Genomic DNA, 18,392 nt, shown 5'->3' with positions numbered 1-18,392 from the left:
ACGGTATCTTTTAAAATATAAATCCAGAACCAGAAATCACATAAAAAACTACTTACATGATAAAATAAGTTTCACAATTTTAATTTCTCCGATGAATTCTAAGACTTCATCAGCTCTTCCATATACATGTGAACACACTCCTTTTCCACAATTACACGTGTTAAATTGTGATAGGAGGGTCTGTCCCTTATTAACTATATTTGGAAATGTGGCCACAGGGTAATGAATGATACACGCTACCCAGACTCTATGAAGATGGTGAAGAACCTTACAGAATGTGCTGTAATAAAGGCTTTTACAACTGCTTAAGTCAGTCTATTTCAACAAATGAAGACTTTTCAATAGGTTAATTGACTTGGATACGTTAAATCTTGAAGAGAGGTCTAGGCTAGGGTCTTCTTTCAATTTAACACCAAGCTTATAAATGTAATTTCCATAAAAACAAACTGCTACGTGTTTTAGCTTGTGTGAGAGATCCATTTTCCAAAATGTTCTTGTTGTACAGTCTACTTCATTTCAATTATTAGAATCATTTTGACTATTATTCTCCCCACAAGGATCACGGCAAAGCTTTCTGTGTACACACAAACTTTGATTTCAGCGAGCAGCTGTTCATTATAAAGGAAATGCTTTCGATGGCCTTTATTCCAAAACACTTAAAACTATTTGGCAACCAAGAATGCTGTTTTCCCTGGTCTTCAGTGCATTTTGTTTTCATCTTGAGTTGTTTCTCAGCTATTTTATATATCTATTTAATTGCCTCAATATGTTCCTTTCATTGAAAACAGGAAAATTCAGTTACCTACAATAAAACTGCTTTACTTGACCCAACCTCTGGGTAATAAAAAAATAAAATAAAAAGATGCTTCTAAAATAGATTAAATTACCCCAAGCAGGCCCGTTTTTATGAACACTTCACCTATATGTGGTCCTGTCCCTTTCTGAAGGAAGGCTGGAAAAAATGCTTCTGCTGGAACTCTTTAGCTCTTACCCCTGAGACATATTATCCCTTTTATTATCAAGGTTTTTCACAGGCCCCAAAACATGAGTATCAGTATGAAACCCTTTGTCCTCAGTGTCTTCTCCCCGATGCATGTTCAGCCTCTGCTCTCACTAGTATTAGAGCAGGCAAGTAGCTGGATATGAGCAGAGAAAGGGGGGACACAGACCAAACGGCAGGAATTGGGCAGAAAGGAAGGGCACAAGCCAAATGCAGGAAACCACACATCATGTAAGCAGCAGGGGTCCTTGGGCAGAGAAAGAAAAGCAGGAACCTTGGGGCTGATAAGGAATCATGCTTTTTAGGGTGACAAGTGGCTTGGAGAAGAACAAAGAAAGGTGAGAAAAGGCAGGAATTTCTAGTGTCCGAATGTAACCTTCTGCTCATTATGCCCTCATTTCAATAAAATTAGCCTTGCAGATCAGAAGTACCCATCATGCACCAACGCAATGATACTTCCGATCCAGACAAAATAAGGAAAAAAATCCCTCCTCCCTTTGGGAAGGTGGAGTTGGGATGATAATCAGGGAATACAACCACAAACCCTTCCCTCCCCAATGAATATTCCGCCCACTCATTTTTACACCCTATGTAGCTAACTTGCCAAAGAAACTAAGGGCAGCCGCTCATCTGAGCCTGCCCGCTCTCCCCCTGAGTGTACTATCCATCCTTTAATAAATCCTCACTTTACCTTTTCTAACCACTACGTCTTGTCTGGGAATTCTTTCTGGGATGGGACAAGAACCTGGAGTGCTGGTTGTACTAGGGCTCATCCTGGGAGTTTGTTCCCTGCACAAAATTATGGGCAAGGGATGGAGGTGGGTTCCCAATCCTAGAACTGAGCTAGAAAGAGATTCCCTCAGATGTTGCAACTGGAACCTGGAAAACTATTTTTTCTAAATGGTTGTTAGGCTGTAGGGTTCTATGACCATCTTCACCCAGCCAGGTGGTCACTATTGTGGGCTAACCAGATGTCTTAACCACGAGCTGTAATGTTTTCCCAGAGAAAGGTTGTTCCAAGTTCCTAACAACCCCCACAAATGTTTGAATTTCATTATTGAGTAGAAAATTTAGAAAGATATTTTTAATTAACATAATTGGGACTAATTAATGTAATTAATATTGCATGCATATAGAGGATATCATGGCGAGTGAGGGGAACAAGGCTTTAGACAAAACAGACCTGAATTCCTGCTCCATGACTAGAGTTTGCACGTAATAAGGAGGCATTCTTACCCTCTTTCTGCCTCAATTTTCTTTTCATCACAATGGGAATAGATACTATCTAATAGAATTGTGATAATTAAGTGAGATGATACATGAAAAGTATTTAGTGTGACGTTAGCCTCAAACTGGCCCTTGTTAAACAGCAAATGTCCCTCTTGCCACAGCTGACCTCACACGCACTGCAGAGAGCAGAATTTATGGTGTAGTCCAGCATGCCCAGTCTAAGCCGACGGCCACCTTACTTTAAGCAACAGTAGTTACAACTATATTGTAATAAAAGAAGAAAAAAAAAAAGACTATGAGAAGACTCTTGGAGATTTGTTTTGCTTTTCAAACATTTTTTGACTGTTAACTATCAAAACACACTTTCTGCTTTATATTTATGATGATGCCGTGAAGGATATGCTTTAGGCTTTGGAATCAAGTTCCTGATGAGTCCCCCAAAGGCCTTTGTTATAAAAAGTCTCTCTGCCCCCCAAGTCCTTCCCCTTCTGCGCTCCTTAGATAAGACCCATGCAAAGTTTACCAGAAGCCCACTCTTTTTGGGTTGAATTAACCAATCCAGCCTTAACCCAGGAACCCGAAATGCTCCACCTTCGGACCCTCGTCAAGGCATGAGCCCAGGGCTTGTCTCTGCCTGCGCCCGCCTCCACTTCCCCACGAGGACCCCTGAGGCTTGACAGGTACTTCCTCCAGGACCTCTGAATAATAATCTCTATTCCATTTCTTTTGTGGCTTTGTATGGAACCGAGGCTCACCATCCAACACCCCCGGGGGCTCTACTTAACAAATGCTGATTTACCAAAGTCACAGCCAGGACTTACCAAGTTACAGACACGCTTTGTTTTATAAGCAGAAGCGCATGATCGCGTTTGATGTATCCTTCATCTGCATGAGTTGACTACTCACATTGAGTTATGTATGAACATGAAATGTGCCAGGAAGATACCTATTTTCAAACAATGAAGATGTTTAAATGACATGCAGGACACCATGAAGTTCAAACATTAATTTTTTTTTAAAGGAAGGCTAAAAGATTTTAAGTTATGTCTACATTATTTTAAAAAGATATTCACCATCCAAGTGACTGCTTTGAGTGAAAACTCTACAAAGTATGATTTCTAGTATCCTGCCTGAGAAGCCTCTGCTGATTCTCTACGTTTCCTTAATCTTCAAATTCTACACACGTACAGTCAAATCCATCAAAAATTACAATGGCAAACTGAAAAGTTTCTCCCACCCTTGTCTCCCACCCATTTTTTGTGTCTACCACCCCCATTCATTTCTTGTGTATCTTCCCAAATTTCCTTTCTGCATTAACAAGAAAAGTTAAGTAAATATTATTTTCCCCCTTGTTTAAACAACCCACTCATACCATTACATATTTTACTGTCACCATTTGGAGTCATACATATATATGATGTAGAGATATCTATATAGATATGTAGATATATTTCTCTATATTTTTATATGTAATGTGTGTACACACACACACACGCACACACACACGCACGCACACACATAGATATTCACTGTGATGGTGAACCATCAACTTGACTGGCCACAGGGTGCCCAGATTAAACATTATTTCTGGATGAATTTGTGAGGATGTTACTGGATGAGGATTAGCATTTGAATCAGTGGATTCAGTGAAACACTGTCTTTCCCAAAGTGAGGGCCCCAAAAGAACAAAAAGCAGAGAAAGAAGGAATTGGTCCCTTTTCTTCTGCCTCTCTGCATGACCAGGGACATCTCATCTCATCTTTTCTGGCCCTCAGTCTGGAATTGATGCCACTGACTCCCCTGACTCCCAGGCCTTAGAATGCAAATTGAATTGTATCTCTGGCTTTCCTGGGTCCCCCTCTTACAGATGGCAGATCATGGGACTTCTCAGCCGCCATAATCGTGTAAAGCAACTTCTCATTTTCTATATGTGTGTGTGTGTGTATAAAATTGAGTCTAAGAATGTATCATTTTCCAAGTTTCTTCAGAAAGTGTCAGATTGCCCCCCCACAGAGGTGTGACAGTGTCCATCCCACCAACACTCTGTGACAGTGGCTCTTCCCTCACAACCCCCAGCAGGGGTTTGGTCAAATACCTTTTGGATCTGCGCCCACTCTGATTGGTGAGATGTGATTGTTAATTGTTATCTTTTGTGTTGACAGTCCTGCTCACAGACAGAAGCATAAAGATTTCTACCAAGAAAACTAGCAATGGTGACTTGATCTTCCTCAGCCTGCCTTTTCCCACATAGGTTCATGAGAAATATTTTCAACAGCTTTACAGGAGAAAGGTGAGAATGAGCACTTTGCGAGTGCTGGCGATCACGCGCTGGGCTCGCAGGTACTATCTCACTTGAATCTTACCACAGTCCTGGGTAGACGTTACTGTTATTTCTATTTTATAGATAAGGAAAAGGAGGACCAGCAGAGGTCAAATAACTCACCCCAGACCACAGGGATTATGAACAGCAGAGTCAGATAGGAACTTGAATTGGTCCAATTGCACAGTATATTGATTACATCAGGAAGTGATTATAAAAAGAGGTGGAAGGGCATTTTATCTCTACTATATGACATATTTTGTTACATTACTAACATTTGGACATGCATATTTTATTTGACAGTATGTATAAATCATGTGTCTCCCTCTCAGAATAACTTGTGGTGCAGAAACGCTCCCATATGCTGGAAGTTTGTCGGGTTCTTTTGATGAGGGAAAGAGAGTGTCGTTCCGTAGCTTGCTTGCTTATAATCACTCAGCTACAGCATGTATAAATTTAGAAATGGTATTCCCACAGAATTAACTCGGAACAAATTTCCATTCCTGCAGACCTCACATGACTGATAAAGTTATGTGTGCAATGCAGTATTGTCACAAAATAATGAATTTTTAGGACTTCTTTCATTATTTACACAAGTAATAGAACTTTGCAAATTAAATACATAATATTTAAATTTCCAGATTCAGATAGACTTAAATTCTAAACTTTTAATAAATAAGTTTTTTACTTTTCTTATGACTGTAACTGAAACTTTCCACTTGACAGCTATGTGACCTTGGAAATTTTTAACTAAAATTTCTTGGAATACATTTTTTTTTTCATCTATCTATGGTATATCCTTGTATACAAGCCAAAATTTGTTTTGAAAATCCAGTGAAACAATCTATGTAATTATTTACGGCGATTTTTTTTCAGCAAATGGTAATCACGATTAACGGTAGAAGCAGTATTCCATGAACTTCACTGAACACAAAGTGCTCTGAATTGGCACTCAGGGGACTGAAGTTTACGTCAGTCACGGCCCTGCCTGCCCCTCGTCAATGTTCGAGTTGGATCAGCCGCCTTAATTGGAACTCAAATTTCTCATGTATAAAATGAGTCAAAATAAAGTAGTTTGCCAAGAAGAACTCTAAGGTCACAGAGCCAGTTAAAGCCAGTGATGGATATTTTAAAAAACGTAGCTATTTTATAATCTTTCCTACCCTGAGTCTTTTGTACAAGGAGGAGCCACAGGTTCCACGTCTTGGTTTACTGTTAAGTGTCTGCTGCTTCCGGTACCCGCGCCCTCTCACCCGCATCACCTGCCCAGGCGGACAGCCTACAACCTCTGGGCCAAAAAACAAAACGAAGACACCCGTGAGCAAGAAAGGCTCTGATTCCTTAATTCTTCTCTTCTAGAAATATAAATGCCTTCTGGACAAAAAAAAAAAAATAAAATCTTCCTACAAGATACCTCTTGTATTTAAGGTTCAGATCATAATTACTTAATACAGTCTACAGTTTTACCTAAAAATTTGCCCTGATAATTTTAAAAAGGCATGGAAAAAATTCTAGAGATGAGCATCTCATTTAAATATATTGTGCAATATTTAAAAACCCATCACCTACTCATATTTTGAACTTATATTAAAAAATACCATTTGATAAAAAAAAGTAGTCCCCCAACATAGTTTCTGCCCTTTTTACATTTTTCACGATTTTGTTTTTGCAGAACTTTGCAGAGCCATTTAGTCACAGAAAATTAACTTGCCAACGTATTTTATTAGAAAGACATTGCTGTTGACAATAACAATAATATGTCTCTTGTTTAAATTTTGCAAAGTAAGTAACAAATATTCTCCATCATAAACACATACTGAATACCTACTATGTATCAGGCACTCAAGCTAGATTCTGTGATGGATACAAAATTATAGGGCATTGTTTATAGTTCTGAACACTTTACAATTCAGACTGGCACATAAAAAATTTAGAAATAACTGAAACAATGTAATAACTGCTCATATAGATATAAAAGAATCAACAGTTGTATAAGATATGGGGAGTAAGCTTCTTGTGACTATGAGGTAAGACTTTTTTGGTAAGGAGAGACATTCTGGAGTATATGGCAGATTTTTTTTTAAGCAGATAAAATGTAGACGTTTTTATATCATGTGAAGCTGTGATAACTTAATTTCCTCAGATTTAGTCATTCAATTTTTATGTATACACTTTGCCCTCTGAATTCTACTTTTATAAATATATTGCTTCATGATTTTATTTCTGTATTGTTTAAAAGATTTCCATTCAATTATGAACAAAATAAGGCTGTTGCTTGTTGTTTGTTGTTGGAAATATTGGCCAACAGGAGAATTCTTAGAAATAAAAGATGCAATCTGCAATTATTTGCACTTAATAGTCTTGTCTCACAGGAAAATGAAGAGAAACCGAAAAAAAAAATCAATTAATCAATTAATAGAAGAGGCCTCACTGAATTAAAAAATAAATATGAATATATGGAAAGATTTTCTTACATAAACAAACAATAATTAATTGAAAAAGTGTGATGGAAAATCCCATCTGTAAAATAAGGCAAAATCGTTAAAACAGTTCGGTATAATCCTAATAAGAAACATACACACACATCCCAACTGCACGAGACTCCCTGGCATTACACCGTGTCATCGTGACTGCGCTGAGGATATCAAAACGTAACGGAGACAGAGGCTAAGTTGTTTCGAGGGATGGTGGGAAACCAGAGGGAAGCCAGATGTCACCAGAGGCTCCTTCATCTTTGTGAAAAGATCACAACAGCCTTGCTGGAAAATGAAGGAGGAACTGCTTTAATGGCCTAAATTCACTTCTCCCTTAAGCTCAAATTGTCTATTGCCCCAATTGAAACAATCTTAAATGACCAGAGTTAAAATGTTAAGTCTGCCTCTGTGAATTCTAGCATTAGAGGCTTTCCAGGGAGGTTTGAAATGAAGTAGCAGCTGAGAAACTTGAGATTAAGGGACACAAAGCCTGATATTATGGGGTGGAGACATCACACGTAGGATTATCATAAAAGGATGCCTTCAGCAACAGCTGGACTGATAGTTGGCAAATTTCTAGGCAAATGCTGAATAGTAGCCAAGATTACAGGTGTGTCAAGGGGGTGAGACTGAAGCAGGGAAAGGCTCATATAAATATTCACTTGTCTGGCTCTTCCTGTAAAGAAAATGTAAATACGCTTGTATGTACAGGAATTAGAAAAAAGCAGGTAGACTTCATAGGAAAGAAAAAATATTAATAACATATTGATTTAATTTTCATCAGCTTTGTTTTAATGTGTGTAGGAGCCAAACAGTATTTACTTTCTTGTTTGTCTTTTAATAGACCTCTGTTTCAGTTAAGATGAGGTTTGTGTGTTGTCTAACAGAAACCCAAATGAGTAGTTTAAGAAAAGGAGAGGTTGATTTTATGTCACTTTTTTTCTATGTCCAGGAAGGCCAGTGACAAGCAATTCAGAGTTGTCATATCTGCTGCCTGGGCTTCAGGGATCCAGACTCCCTTTACTTTTCTGCCCCATGATCTTTAGTATTGGATTTTGCACACACTTCATGGTCAGGGATGGCTACGGAGGCTCCAGGCATCACAACAATATTCCAGGCAAAAAAGCTCATACATTTAAGGATGCTTTAAAGCACAACTCCCACGTATTTTTCATTGATTATTCCTAGCTACAAGAAAGGTTGCAAAATGCAGGCTCTTAATTGGGATCATTACTACCCAGAATGATACTGTTTTAAGTACGAAAAAGGAGAAAGGATATTGGACAGGCAAATAGCAGTCTGTGGGCCAACTCCTCTTATGAAAAGGAATGGAGACTTAAAATCCTATACTTTGCAAATAAATTTGGCTTTTGAAATGTGCATTCAGGAATTTGGTCTCAGAAATAACTTTCTACTTGAAACAGACTCTCTCCAGCTGAAATTTGGAAACTGTTTAATCAATTAAACCTGCATGCTTTAAAAAGTAGAGGAAGCACTTTTAAAAAGTTCTTTGGGGAAAAGGTAAATGAATAGTCAAGTGCTACTGCATTGATTTAGCACGCTGCTCATGATTTTAAGTGTGATGCAGGATTAACTGAACTTTAATGGTTTTAAGACAACACAGATAAACAGCTAACAGAAGTGCTGCTGTTTTCCTGTGTGGAGGATGATCTAACTTATGAAAAAGAAATACATGGAGAAACTATCTGCTATTTGAAATTTTCATAGAATTCCTGCATCAAATTGTAGGGAACTGTTGCTTCTTTTAAAGATAAATCTATACTTGTTTCTTCAATATAATTATATAATTATTAATCAAATAGGGAGTTACAGATCTATTTTTTCAAAGATCTTTAAGTAATTCTAATTCCTCCAAGAAAATAAAGAATTAAGTGGCAGTAGTTTCATAGACTCTCAAAATCTTACCTTTTTTTTTTCCCTTTCCATTGCTATCATCCACTGATTATATGGGACTATACCTCTGACAGAGGGAAGGTTACGTCTGAATTATCTGGTGTTCTCACAGAGGCAGGATAGAATATGCATGTTTATGTATGACCGAAACACTATGCTGTACACCAGAAACTGACACAACATTGTAAACTGACTATACTTCAATTAAAAAAAAAAAAGAAGAAAACACTTTCAGGAAATTGAGAAGGAAGAAAGTTTTCTTAATACATTTTATAAGGCCAACATAACTCTGGTGCCAAAACTTGACAAAGCCATCACGTGAGTGCACACACACACACACACACGTACACCCACACGTACATACAAATGTGCAAATTCCCTTCATGATCATAGATGTTTAAGCACTCTACATAAATTATTAGCAATTCAAATATAACCATATATAAGGATAAAACATCATGAATTATAATATATTATAAATTATAAAGTTTCACAAAGAAGTTAGAGCTAGGACATAGGAATAGCTAGCATTTAAACTTTGAGCAAAATTGTAGATCTAGACTTGCTTACAACATCTCAACAAAAGTTACCATTAAGAAAATGAAACAACTGTAACTGTATGAGTATGAGGGAATGTATATTAACTAAACTTACTGTAATAATCATTTTGCAAGATATGCTTGCCAAAACATGTCATACACCTTAAACTTATACAGAGCTGGGTGTCAATTACATGTCAATTAACTGGAAAAACATTTAATTAAAATTCCCATTACTTCTTGGGAAGAAATAAAAATGAAATGCTCAAACTTGAATAAACTGTATGAAATACCTATATGTCTGACAAAGAAATTATACTCAAAATATATAAATAACTTTAACAATTCAATGATTTAAAAAGACAATCTGATTAAAAACGGAGCAAAATCCTGGAATGGGCACTTTACAGAGAAAGACACACGAGTGGCTAGGCACGACGTGCTCTACATTAGCTATCATTAGGAATTCCCAATAGAAACTAATGTGAAATATTACTTCAGTCTCTCCAGTGGATAAACTTTGAAAAACTGACAAAGTAAAATACTGGTGAAGATACAAAGCCACCAGACGTTTATATGTTGCCGGTAGGAGTATAGTGTTACAATCATTCTGTAAGACCATTTGACATTTCTTTAAAGTTAAACATATATGTACCCTGCAACTCAGCAACCACTTAAGTATTTGCCCGAAAGAAATGAAAACACATTGAGACAAAAGGGCTTGCATTGGCATGTTCAGAACAGCTTTATGTCTAATAGACAAAAGCTGGTAACAGCATATCCTCTACCAGCAGGAGGACGAATAAACCCAGTATCTTCCTAAAATGAAATAGTACTTATCAATACAAGGAGCAAAGTGATGAGGTACAAAAGAAGATGAATGAATCTCAAAAATTCCGCACTGAGCAAAATAAGTCAGATGCAAAGGTGCGTACACTGTAAGACATCATTTATGTGACTCTCTAGAAAAGGAAAAACTAGACTATTGTGACAGAAAACAGGGCAAGTGCCATTAATTAGAAAGGTCATGATAAAACAAGTACATGGTTGAACACGTTCCATGTCTTCACTGGGCTGTGTCTGTATGTGTTTGAGAAATCTCATCAAACCATGCATTTTTTGAATGTGAATCCTACCTCAAAAACAAACAAACAAACAAACAAACAAAACTTATGGGTGATCAACAAAAAGTGAGAATAAAATCAAATAAAATCAAAAGATTTTAAAAATAACATATGTGGAAAAATCAGATGAAATATGGTGTTTTGTGTAGAGAAGCGTTTCGTGTTGTTAGGGTTAGAATCTTTTTAGATGATATATCCTTTCATCTTTTGTATTACAGACAATTTAGTTCCTTCTGAAGCTGGGTCCTTGCACCACCGTACAGGTTGTTACTTTTTTAGGTATGATTTCTCTCTCACATGGACTATCCAAACAGGTAAGATAAAATTCTGCACCATAGTGGCTTGGACAATACCAGACTTTTACTCAATAAAATACAGACATTCAGGATAGGTAGTCAGAGGATGTTCAAAATGTATTCAGTCTACAGTGGGACCATCGCCTTTCCTAACATTTTCACTTTGCTGCTGTCACACACCTATTTCATGGCACAACTATATCTATACTAGACAAGAGATGGAGATGGAATGCATTTAAACTCAACCATTCAATGTGACCAAAAAGCAAAATTAATTAATGAGAAGAGATTTGAGACCTTCCAAGTCCTTCTCTAACTTCACAGGAAATTTACATTCTGGTCTTATATCTTTCCAACCTATTCATCTCCCCAATATCTGCTGTATTTGCAATTCTCTTCACTTTTCCACAAACACGCCAAGCTCTATCTCACCTTAATGAAACTGACCACACATTTCCTTCTACAGAACACGTGTACTTTCTCTGAACTCCTCTATTTCAAGTGAATAGCATTACATTTAGCCCTTAACTATATAATGTTTACTTACTGCGTCTCTTGTCTTATTTCTCTACTTAGATTTTAAGCTTTTTCAGCATTTTGTTAGATATATTTAAATATTGCCATTAATATTATTTTCTAAGTATTTAATAAGACAAATCATTGACATGTTTTACTTTTTACTCTTCAAAGACCAAACCATGACGGAACAGTATGGCATAGTGGATAAAATACTGCAATAGGAGAAGATGCACACATGATAGACTTTTCTCTCTCACTTACAACAAACGTAGGCTTAGAAAAATAATTAAAAACTCTGTTTCCATTTTGTTATATCAAGAAAGCATCAATAATACCAAATATGTCCATCTCACAAAAAAACACTCATGAGAATCACAAAGAATATGTGTGTAAGGGATAGAAAATATACCAAGAAAAAATCATCTAATATAATAATCGATTGGAGAAGGAGAAAAATCATGAGAAGAGAACGGGGGGTGAAGAAAAGGAGGATGAGGAGAGAGAGGATGTGGAGGATGGGGAATAGCGGAAAAGGAAGAGGAGGAGGAGAGAGAGTAGAGAGGAAAGAGAAGGCCAGGGAGAAGGAGAAAATAAAATTACTTTATTACAAAAATTACTATAATTTCAGTGGAGTTCAGTAAACCTAATATTTGTTAGTCATTCAAGATGTCAAATCATCAGAAAGCAGGTCGTAGGATGAGTATGTCTATCTGCCTCTGATTTTTCAAATTTAGCAGATTGTAATATCCATTTCCTCATTGCATTAGTTTTTAAAGCTAACCTGGAAATGTGGCCTTTAGTTTTAAAATAGAAACTCAATGTGAGGCAGAATTCTTTTCAAAATTCCCACCCCCTGAGTATTCAAACATGAATCTATGAAGGGATTTTGCAGATAAAATTAAGGAGATGGCCTTTACAATAGGGAGAGCACCTTGGGTTATTCAGGGGAGCCCAATCTAGTAACAGTGCGCCTTTAAAGCAGAGACGTTGCTCCAGATGAAGACAGAGACAGAGACATGGGACTAAAGGAAAAATCAGATACTCGAAGTGTGAGAGGACCTGGACACACGGTTGCTGGCTGAGATACAGGGCCCACACGCAAGGCCCAGGGAGAAGAAGAGAAGAAATACAGGAGCAAAGACCAGCCCCTGTCCGACACCCAGCAAGGAAACTGTGACCTCAGTCTTGGAACCACAAGGAACTGCATTCTGCCCACAGCCTGAATGATTCTGGAAGCAAGCTCTTCCACAGAGCCTCTGGCTCAGAAGACAGCCCTGGGGACACCCTGACTTTATCCCTGTGAGATCAGTGCTGGAATTCTCATATCCAGAACTACCATGCCCATTGTTTTAAGCAACTGTATGTCTGATAATTTAAGACAGCAAAAGAAGACTGATGCATGTATTAATCTGGATTTCCGGATTTCAAGTAGAAGAAAACCAACTGTATTAGAATGTCTAACATAAATACATTTTTGTCAAATTTCCAAAACACATGCTCTATGTTTTATGATTTTAATCTAAAATAGGAAAGGTAACTTGATTTTGTTCCAAAATAATGATGACATTATTTCTGCTATACTCATCTGTACGGGTGTAAATATCATTTTCTTCACTAGAGAGAGAAGTAATCACTTGATATTCCAATAAGTGCACTGAATCAAACATAAATATTTTACAAGACACCATTACGTCTTATAAAATGTAAATAGAGAATGTAAGGAAGTTCATTGCATTTGCATCTTTTTAGAAAGCTACATGAGCGGATGATTAGACACTTTAAAATAGCTTTCTTGCTGGGTCAAAAAGGCATGTGGTTATTCTTGCATAACATAGAAGACCATTATATAGATGGAGACCAATTCCTTCAATGGGAAAAACATGCCGCTTGCCATGTAGCTGCTGGATTCATGATCCCATTGTAAAACCTATCGTGTGTGACTACGTGGATGTTTCTTTCTAGTTCTCTGCGGGAGACCGCATTTCTCTTCAATCTTCCCTTTCCCTTCTGGTCTGTAATAGCATTTTAACTCACGCAAGTATTCTGAGTTTCGTATCCTTCGAAATAAAACAAAGGAATAAGACAATGCTTGACGTCCATAGACTTTGGTGCAGCCTCCTAAGTACCAAAGCATGTCGGAACAGTGTCACACCCATTCAGGTTTCAGCCGGGTAGAAGAGATGCTGGTCGTATACAGTTGGCAAAATGATTTGATAAAACAATAATGCATTAAAGAGTAGTTACATAGAGTGATTTTTAAATGTTAAGTTTTATTTTATAACAAGGGCAGTCAATTAAAAATTAACATGAGTATTTTAGTCATCTAATGATTTCTAGATATCGATACTGAATAGATACGTTACAGATGGTTTGAATTATTTCAAGTCACCCCTCCCCCCAACATCTGCCAAGTACTACGCTTCAGGAGAAAAAAATCACTTATTGTAAAAGTAACTCACCACATGATTCCTATGAAAAAAACCTACCTGTTATACAAAATATATGTAATTTTTATTTACTTATTATTTTGACAAGTATTGAGATCCTTTATGTGGGGCACTGTTCTTGGTGTACGGCTTACAGCCAAGGACAAATCAGAGGAAGTCCATGGGGAGGGATTATAAAAATAAAAGTGAGTGAGCTGTGCATGGTGACAGCTGTCACTACTTCAGGAGTGTTCGAAGAAGCGTGCAAGCGTGAGAATGAACTGAGGGAATGGGCCATGGAGATAACCGCGGGTACAACTTCCAGCCTGAAGAGCTCCTGATGCGAGAACGTGGCCGACTTGTTGGAGACAGCACCAGGAGGGGGACAGGGTAAGCTGGGGAAGAAGGCAACGGCCAGGAGAGAAGAAACAGTCAGGGTTAGATCACACACAGCCTTCTAGTAATCACAGAGATTCAGAACTCTCTTATAATTTTCTATTATAAAAAATTATGACAAGTGCTAAACCATTTATGTTTTAAAAGCACAACTCTGACCACCCAATGGTAAATAAACTGGTGAGAGAAAATGGGAAACAGTGAGTCTAGTACAGTGGCCTTCGTAATAGGCCAAACAATTAATAATGATGATGTGAAACAGTATGAGAGCTACAGAAGTGGTGGAAAATAGAAAGATTTGAGGAATATTTTGAAGAAAGAGTGGGAGTCACTGATTAGGATTAGAGATAAAAAATGAGAAGAATAAGGGATACAAGAAAGTCTGTAAGTTAGGTGAGTGGTGATGCGTTTGGTTAAAATGGGGAGGAGTGGGGGACAGGGTTCAACAAATGAGCACTGGCCTCATTGAGTGTGAAATCCTTGTTAGGCCCCCAATTGAAATATCAAGTTCAAAACTGAAAATGCAAATAGGGGGAAAGCTGCGACTCAAGATATAACTTAAGGAGTCATTAATCTTTAAATTGCATTTAAAAGTATGGGACTCCCCTTTTCTCCGGTCCCAGGCGACTGAGGACCTCCCGGCCAGGCCAGGGCGGCAGCCGTAGGCCCCGCGCGGCGAGCCCCAGCCCTGACCTGCGCTCTCGGCCTCCAGGTGCAGACGTGGCCACGTCGAAGAACCGCACCGCACACAACCAGTCCCGCAAATGGCACAGAAACGGCATCAAAAATCCCCCATCACGACGACACATGTCCCTTAAGGGGGTGGACCCCAAGCTCCTGAGGAACACGCGCTTTGCCAAGAGGCACAGCAAGAAGGGCCTGAAGGAGACGCAGGCCAACAGCGCCAAGGCCGCGAGCACATGTGCTGAGGCCGCCGGGGCTCCCGTGAAGCCCAAGGAGGCCACGCCCAGGACCCACAGGGCGGCCGCGAGCTCCGTCCACTGGCCCGCACCGCTCACCCCCAGCTCGGGGAACGTGCGCGTGTCCGCAGCACCGCCGAGGGGCTCAGGCTCTGCCCGCCAAAGGCCAGGGACAGGCTCAGGCCAAGGCCGCAGCGCCAGCTGCAGCTCCAGCTCAGGCTCCCAAAGGCGCCCAGGCCCCCACCGAGGCTCCAGAGCAGAGGCCTTCATCGACTGACGTGAGGACAGAAGGACCGGTGTGACCCCTGGGCTGCTGTCTGCATGGGGCTCATGTCCACCTGTGCTGTTTGTACAAATAAACCTGAGGCAGGGGGGAAAAAAGGATGGGATTCCCTGACATGACTTGGAGAACAGACACAAAGTCCAAATTCTGAGTCACGTTATATTGTTTGGCGTACAAAACATAAATAAAGACAGAGATTAAAAATCAGGAAAGAAACCACCCATGAAGTAGAGGAAAAACAGGAGTGTGGGGTCTCCCGTGACAAAGTGAAGGAAGAGTTTCCAGAATGAGAGAGGGATCAGCTGAATTGGTTACCTTGGAAGGTGGGGCAGGTTGTCGACTGAAGACAGAAGTCTGGAGTTAGCAATGTCTGATGTCCCAGTGTAAATGCATGCAAGAAATAACATGGAGACGGGACTACAGATTAGAGAGAAGAGGACTGGGGGTACCTTCGGTGAAATGGCAGCTGGAGACAGACCGAGGTGGTGTGCACAACAAGGGAGCAGGGACTTGCTAGGAAGGAGGTGGCAACAATGGCCTGGGGTGGCAGTGATAAGCAAGGGGAGTCCAGGAAAGGGTGTGGGATCAGGTCAGCCTATGGCATGAATAGGACGGTAAAAGTCCAGGGATGAGAAATGACCTGAGAAAGTTGGACTTTTCATGATGAGTAAGATAAAGAGGCTTACTTGGCATCCTAGTTCTAGGCCTGATGATCGCTTCAATGGGGAATGACTCCCAGTTCTACTTGGGACTTGCCTCTTGGGCAGTCCCTAGTCTTAGGACTAGAACTGCAGGTACCTGAAGAAGGTGGGGCATAGCGTCTCTCCAGGGACGTGGCCAGCGCTGCTGAAGGTAACGTGGCAGCCAGCCTGGGGACTCTGACACAGCTTTGTAGAGAGAGAATAATCATACGAAGTGTGTGTATGTGCTTTTCTCTTCATTCAACAAATATATTTTCTATTTTTTCTATGTTAGGTGCTAGAGACATAATTATGAGAAAAACTGATATACTTCCTTTCATGTTAGAGTTATTTATTTTATCTTCAATGTGGTCCAGATAGATTTCAAGATCTATCTATAGATTAAAATCACTAAATAATAACTTGTCTCTTAAAAATGCTACATTAGCAACTCTATCCTCATTTTAAAATTAATCTTGGAAAATACAGCCCCAAAATGACTTCTGACAATTTATAATCTGTGGACACCAGATTCCTTTTTTATTAAGTGTCTTGTAGTCATTTAGTTTCCCACTAAATTATACATATTTAACATGAAGTCAATTTCTTACAGTTTGTGAGATGTTAAGTTTTATACTCATGATTTATCTTAGCACTGTGTTTCTTAATTGCCTATGAAATCTTTGCTCATCAGAAGTTCTGTTGGATAAAAAAAAAAGAAATCCTGTTTAGAGATTTTGACTTATAAATAAAAAGACACTCATCTGACTTTCCTCCAGTTCCTGTGAGAAAGCTAATTCAACAGTTTAAAATATTCCCTCCAGGTAGTTAATCCTTATTCAATTGACTTAAGAGCTTTTCTATTTGACATAATAACCTTCAAAGAGACAGGATTGCTTAATTCAGGAAGGTTTAATTGCCTTTATAATCACAATTTTGAAAAAAAAAGCATTTCAAAATATTAAACATCTTACACTTTGGCTCTTTGAAAAAATAACAACATGCTTCTGACTATTAATTCTAGACTTTACACCAGGCTTACAAGCGTATTCAGAATTGAATGAGGACTGACACTTATAGTCCTTAATTATAAGAACTGACTCATGTCCACAACGATATATAAAAGGGAATAGAATTACTTCTAAAATATTTTTTCTCTGTAAACACTGAAACAGTATGGCTCTATGACATCATTAGTATTGAGAAGTAAATCATGTGAAAATAAGCAAAGAGTAGACTGGATGACTCATAATTTTAAATTTGTGGTCAAATTTTGCAAATCAAAAAAGAAAAATTAAAGGCATTTCAACACTTAAGATCTTTTTTTTTTTCTAAGATGCCAAAGAATGGGTGTTTTTGATGTGTCAGACTTACACGGAAAGTATGCCAGAGACATTTGTAGTAAATTGGATGTGATCCAGATCACAATGACCTCAATTGAAATTGAAAAATTCACAGGAGACTGATTGCAGAAGTGGGAAGTTAAAGACATGGAAATTACACTTGATAGACATGACACGATTTTAGCTGAGAACGAGAGCACTAGAAGCTGTAAAAATGGAAAGTGATGGCCTGGAAAACACAAGCGAGGAGCATGCAGCATCCAGGGCTTTCTTCCTCAAAATAGGGATTTTTTTTTTTTAATTGTACAGAAAAATAATTATCATTGCCCTGATTTAACTGCTCACAGAAAAACAATGTTGTATACTGTCACAAAACACGGAACTTACTAAACATCCGAAAATGCTTCGCCAATTAAAATGCATGTGACTAAGTTTCAAGAGCTTCCTCTACTTGGAAAACGGCATTGTTGAATACTAATGAGGGACGAACATGAAAGAATTTCGCTCACAAGTTAGCACTATTTGCAAATCTGAGATGTTATATATTCTCAAAATATTTGTGATTTGGAGGCAAGCTCCGTTTCAGACACTCAACTCCTTGAAGCTGGTAGCAAAACCACGTGGAACTTTTTAACACTGACTCTCTGAACATCTCTGGTGATTCTTTACCAGTCTAGAGCAGCGACACTTCCACCTTCTCCACTTGGCCTTTAAATGTATAAATGCCTGAGAGCCCAAAGGTTCACCTGTAGCTCATCTGTGTTTACTCTTTCTTCCAAGATGATCTCATTTTCTCTCGTGGATTTTAATGCCCTAACCTCTCTGTTGAGTCCAAGACTTTATGAGCAACAGCATAAAAGAGCCTTCAGTATCCCGACATGGAAGTCAAATACATATCACAGAGTTGACATTACCAAAACAGGATTAT

General features: G+C 38.7%; 1 pseudogene; it reads left to right on the top strand.

Annotated features, from left to right (window-relative positions):
- Positions 1-14,131: 14,131 nt before the first annotated feature.
- Positions 14,132-15,460, top strand: LOC105100424 (large ribosomal subunit protein eL29-like; annotated as a pseudogene).
- Positions 15,461-18,392: the final 2,932 nt, after the last annotated feature.

The sequence above is a fragment of the Camelus dromedarius genome, chromosome 21 (genome assembly GCF_036321535.1).
Source record: "Camelus dromedarius isolate mCamDro1 chromosome 21, mCamDro1.pat, whole genome shotgun sequence".
Taxonomy (NCBI): domain Eukaryota; kingdom Metazoa; phylum Chordata; class Mammalia; order Artiodactyla; family Camelidae; genus Camelus; species Camelus dromedarius.
This window is presented reverse-complemented; position numbering and strand designations above follow the sequence as displayed.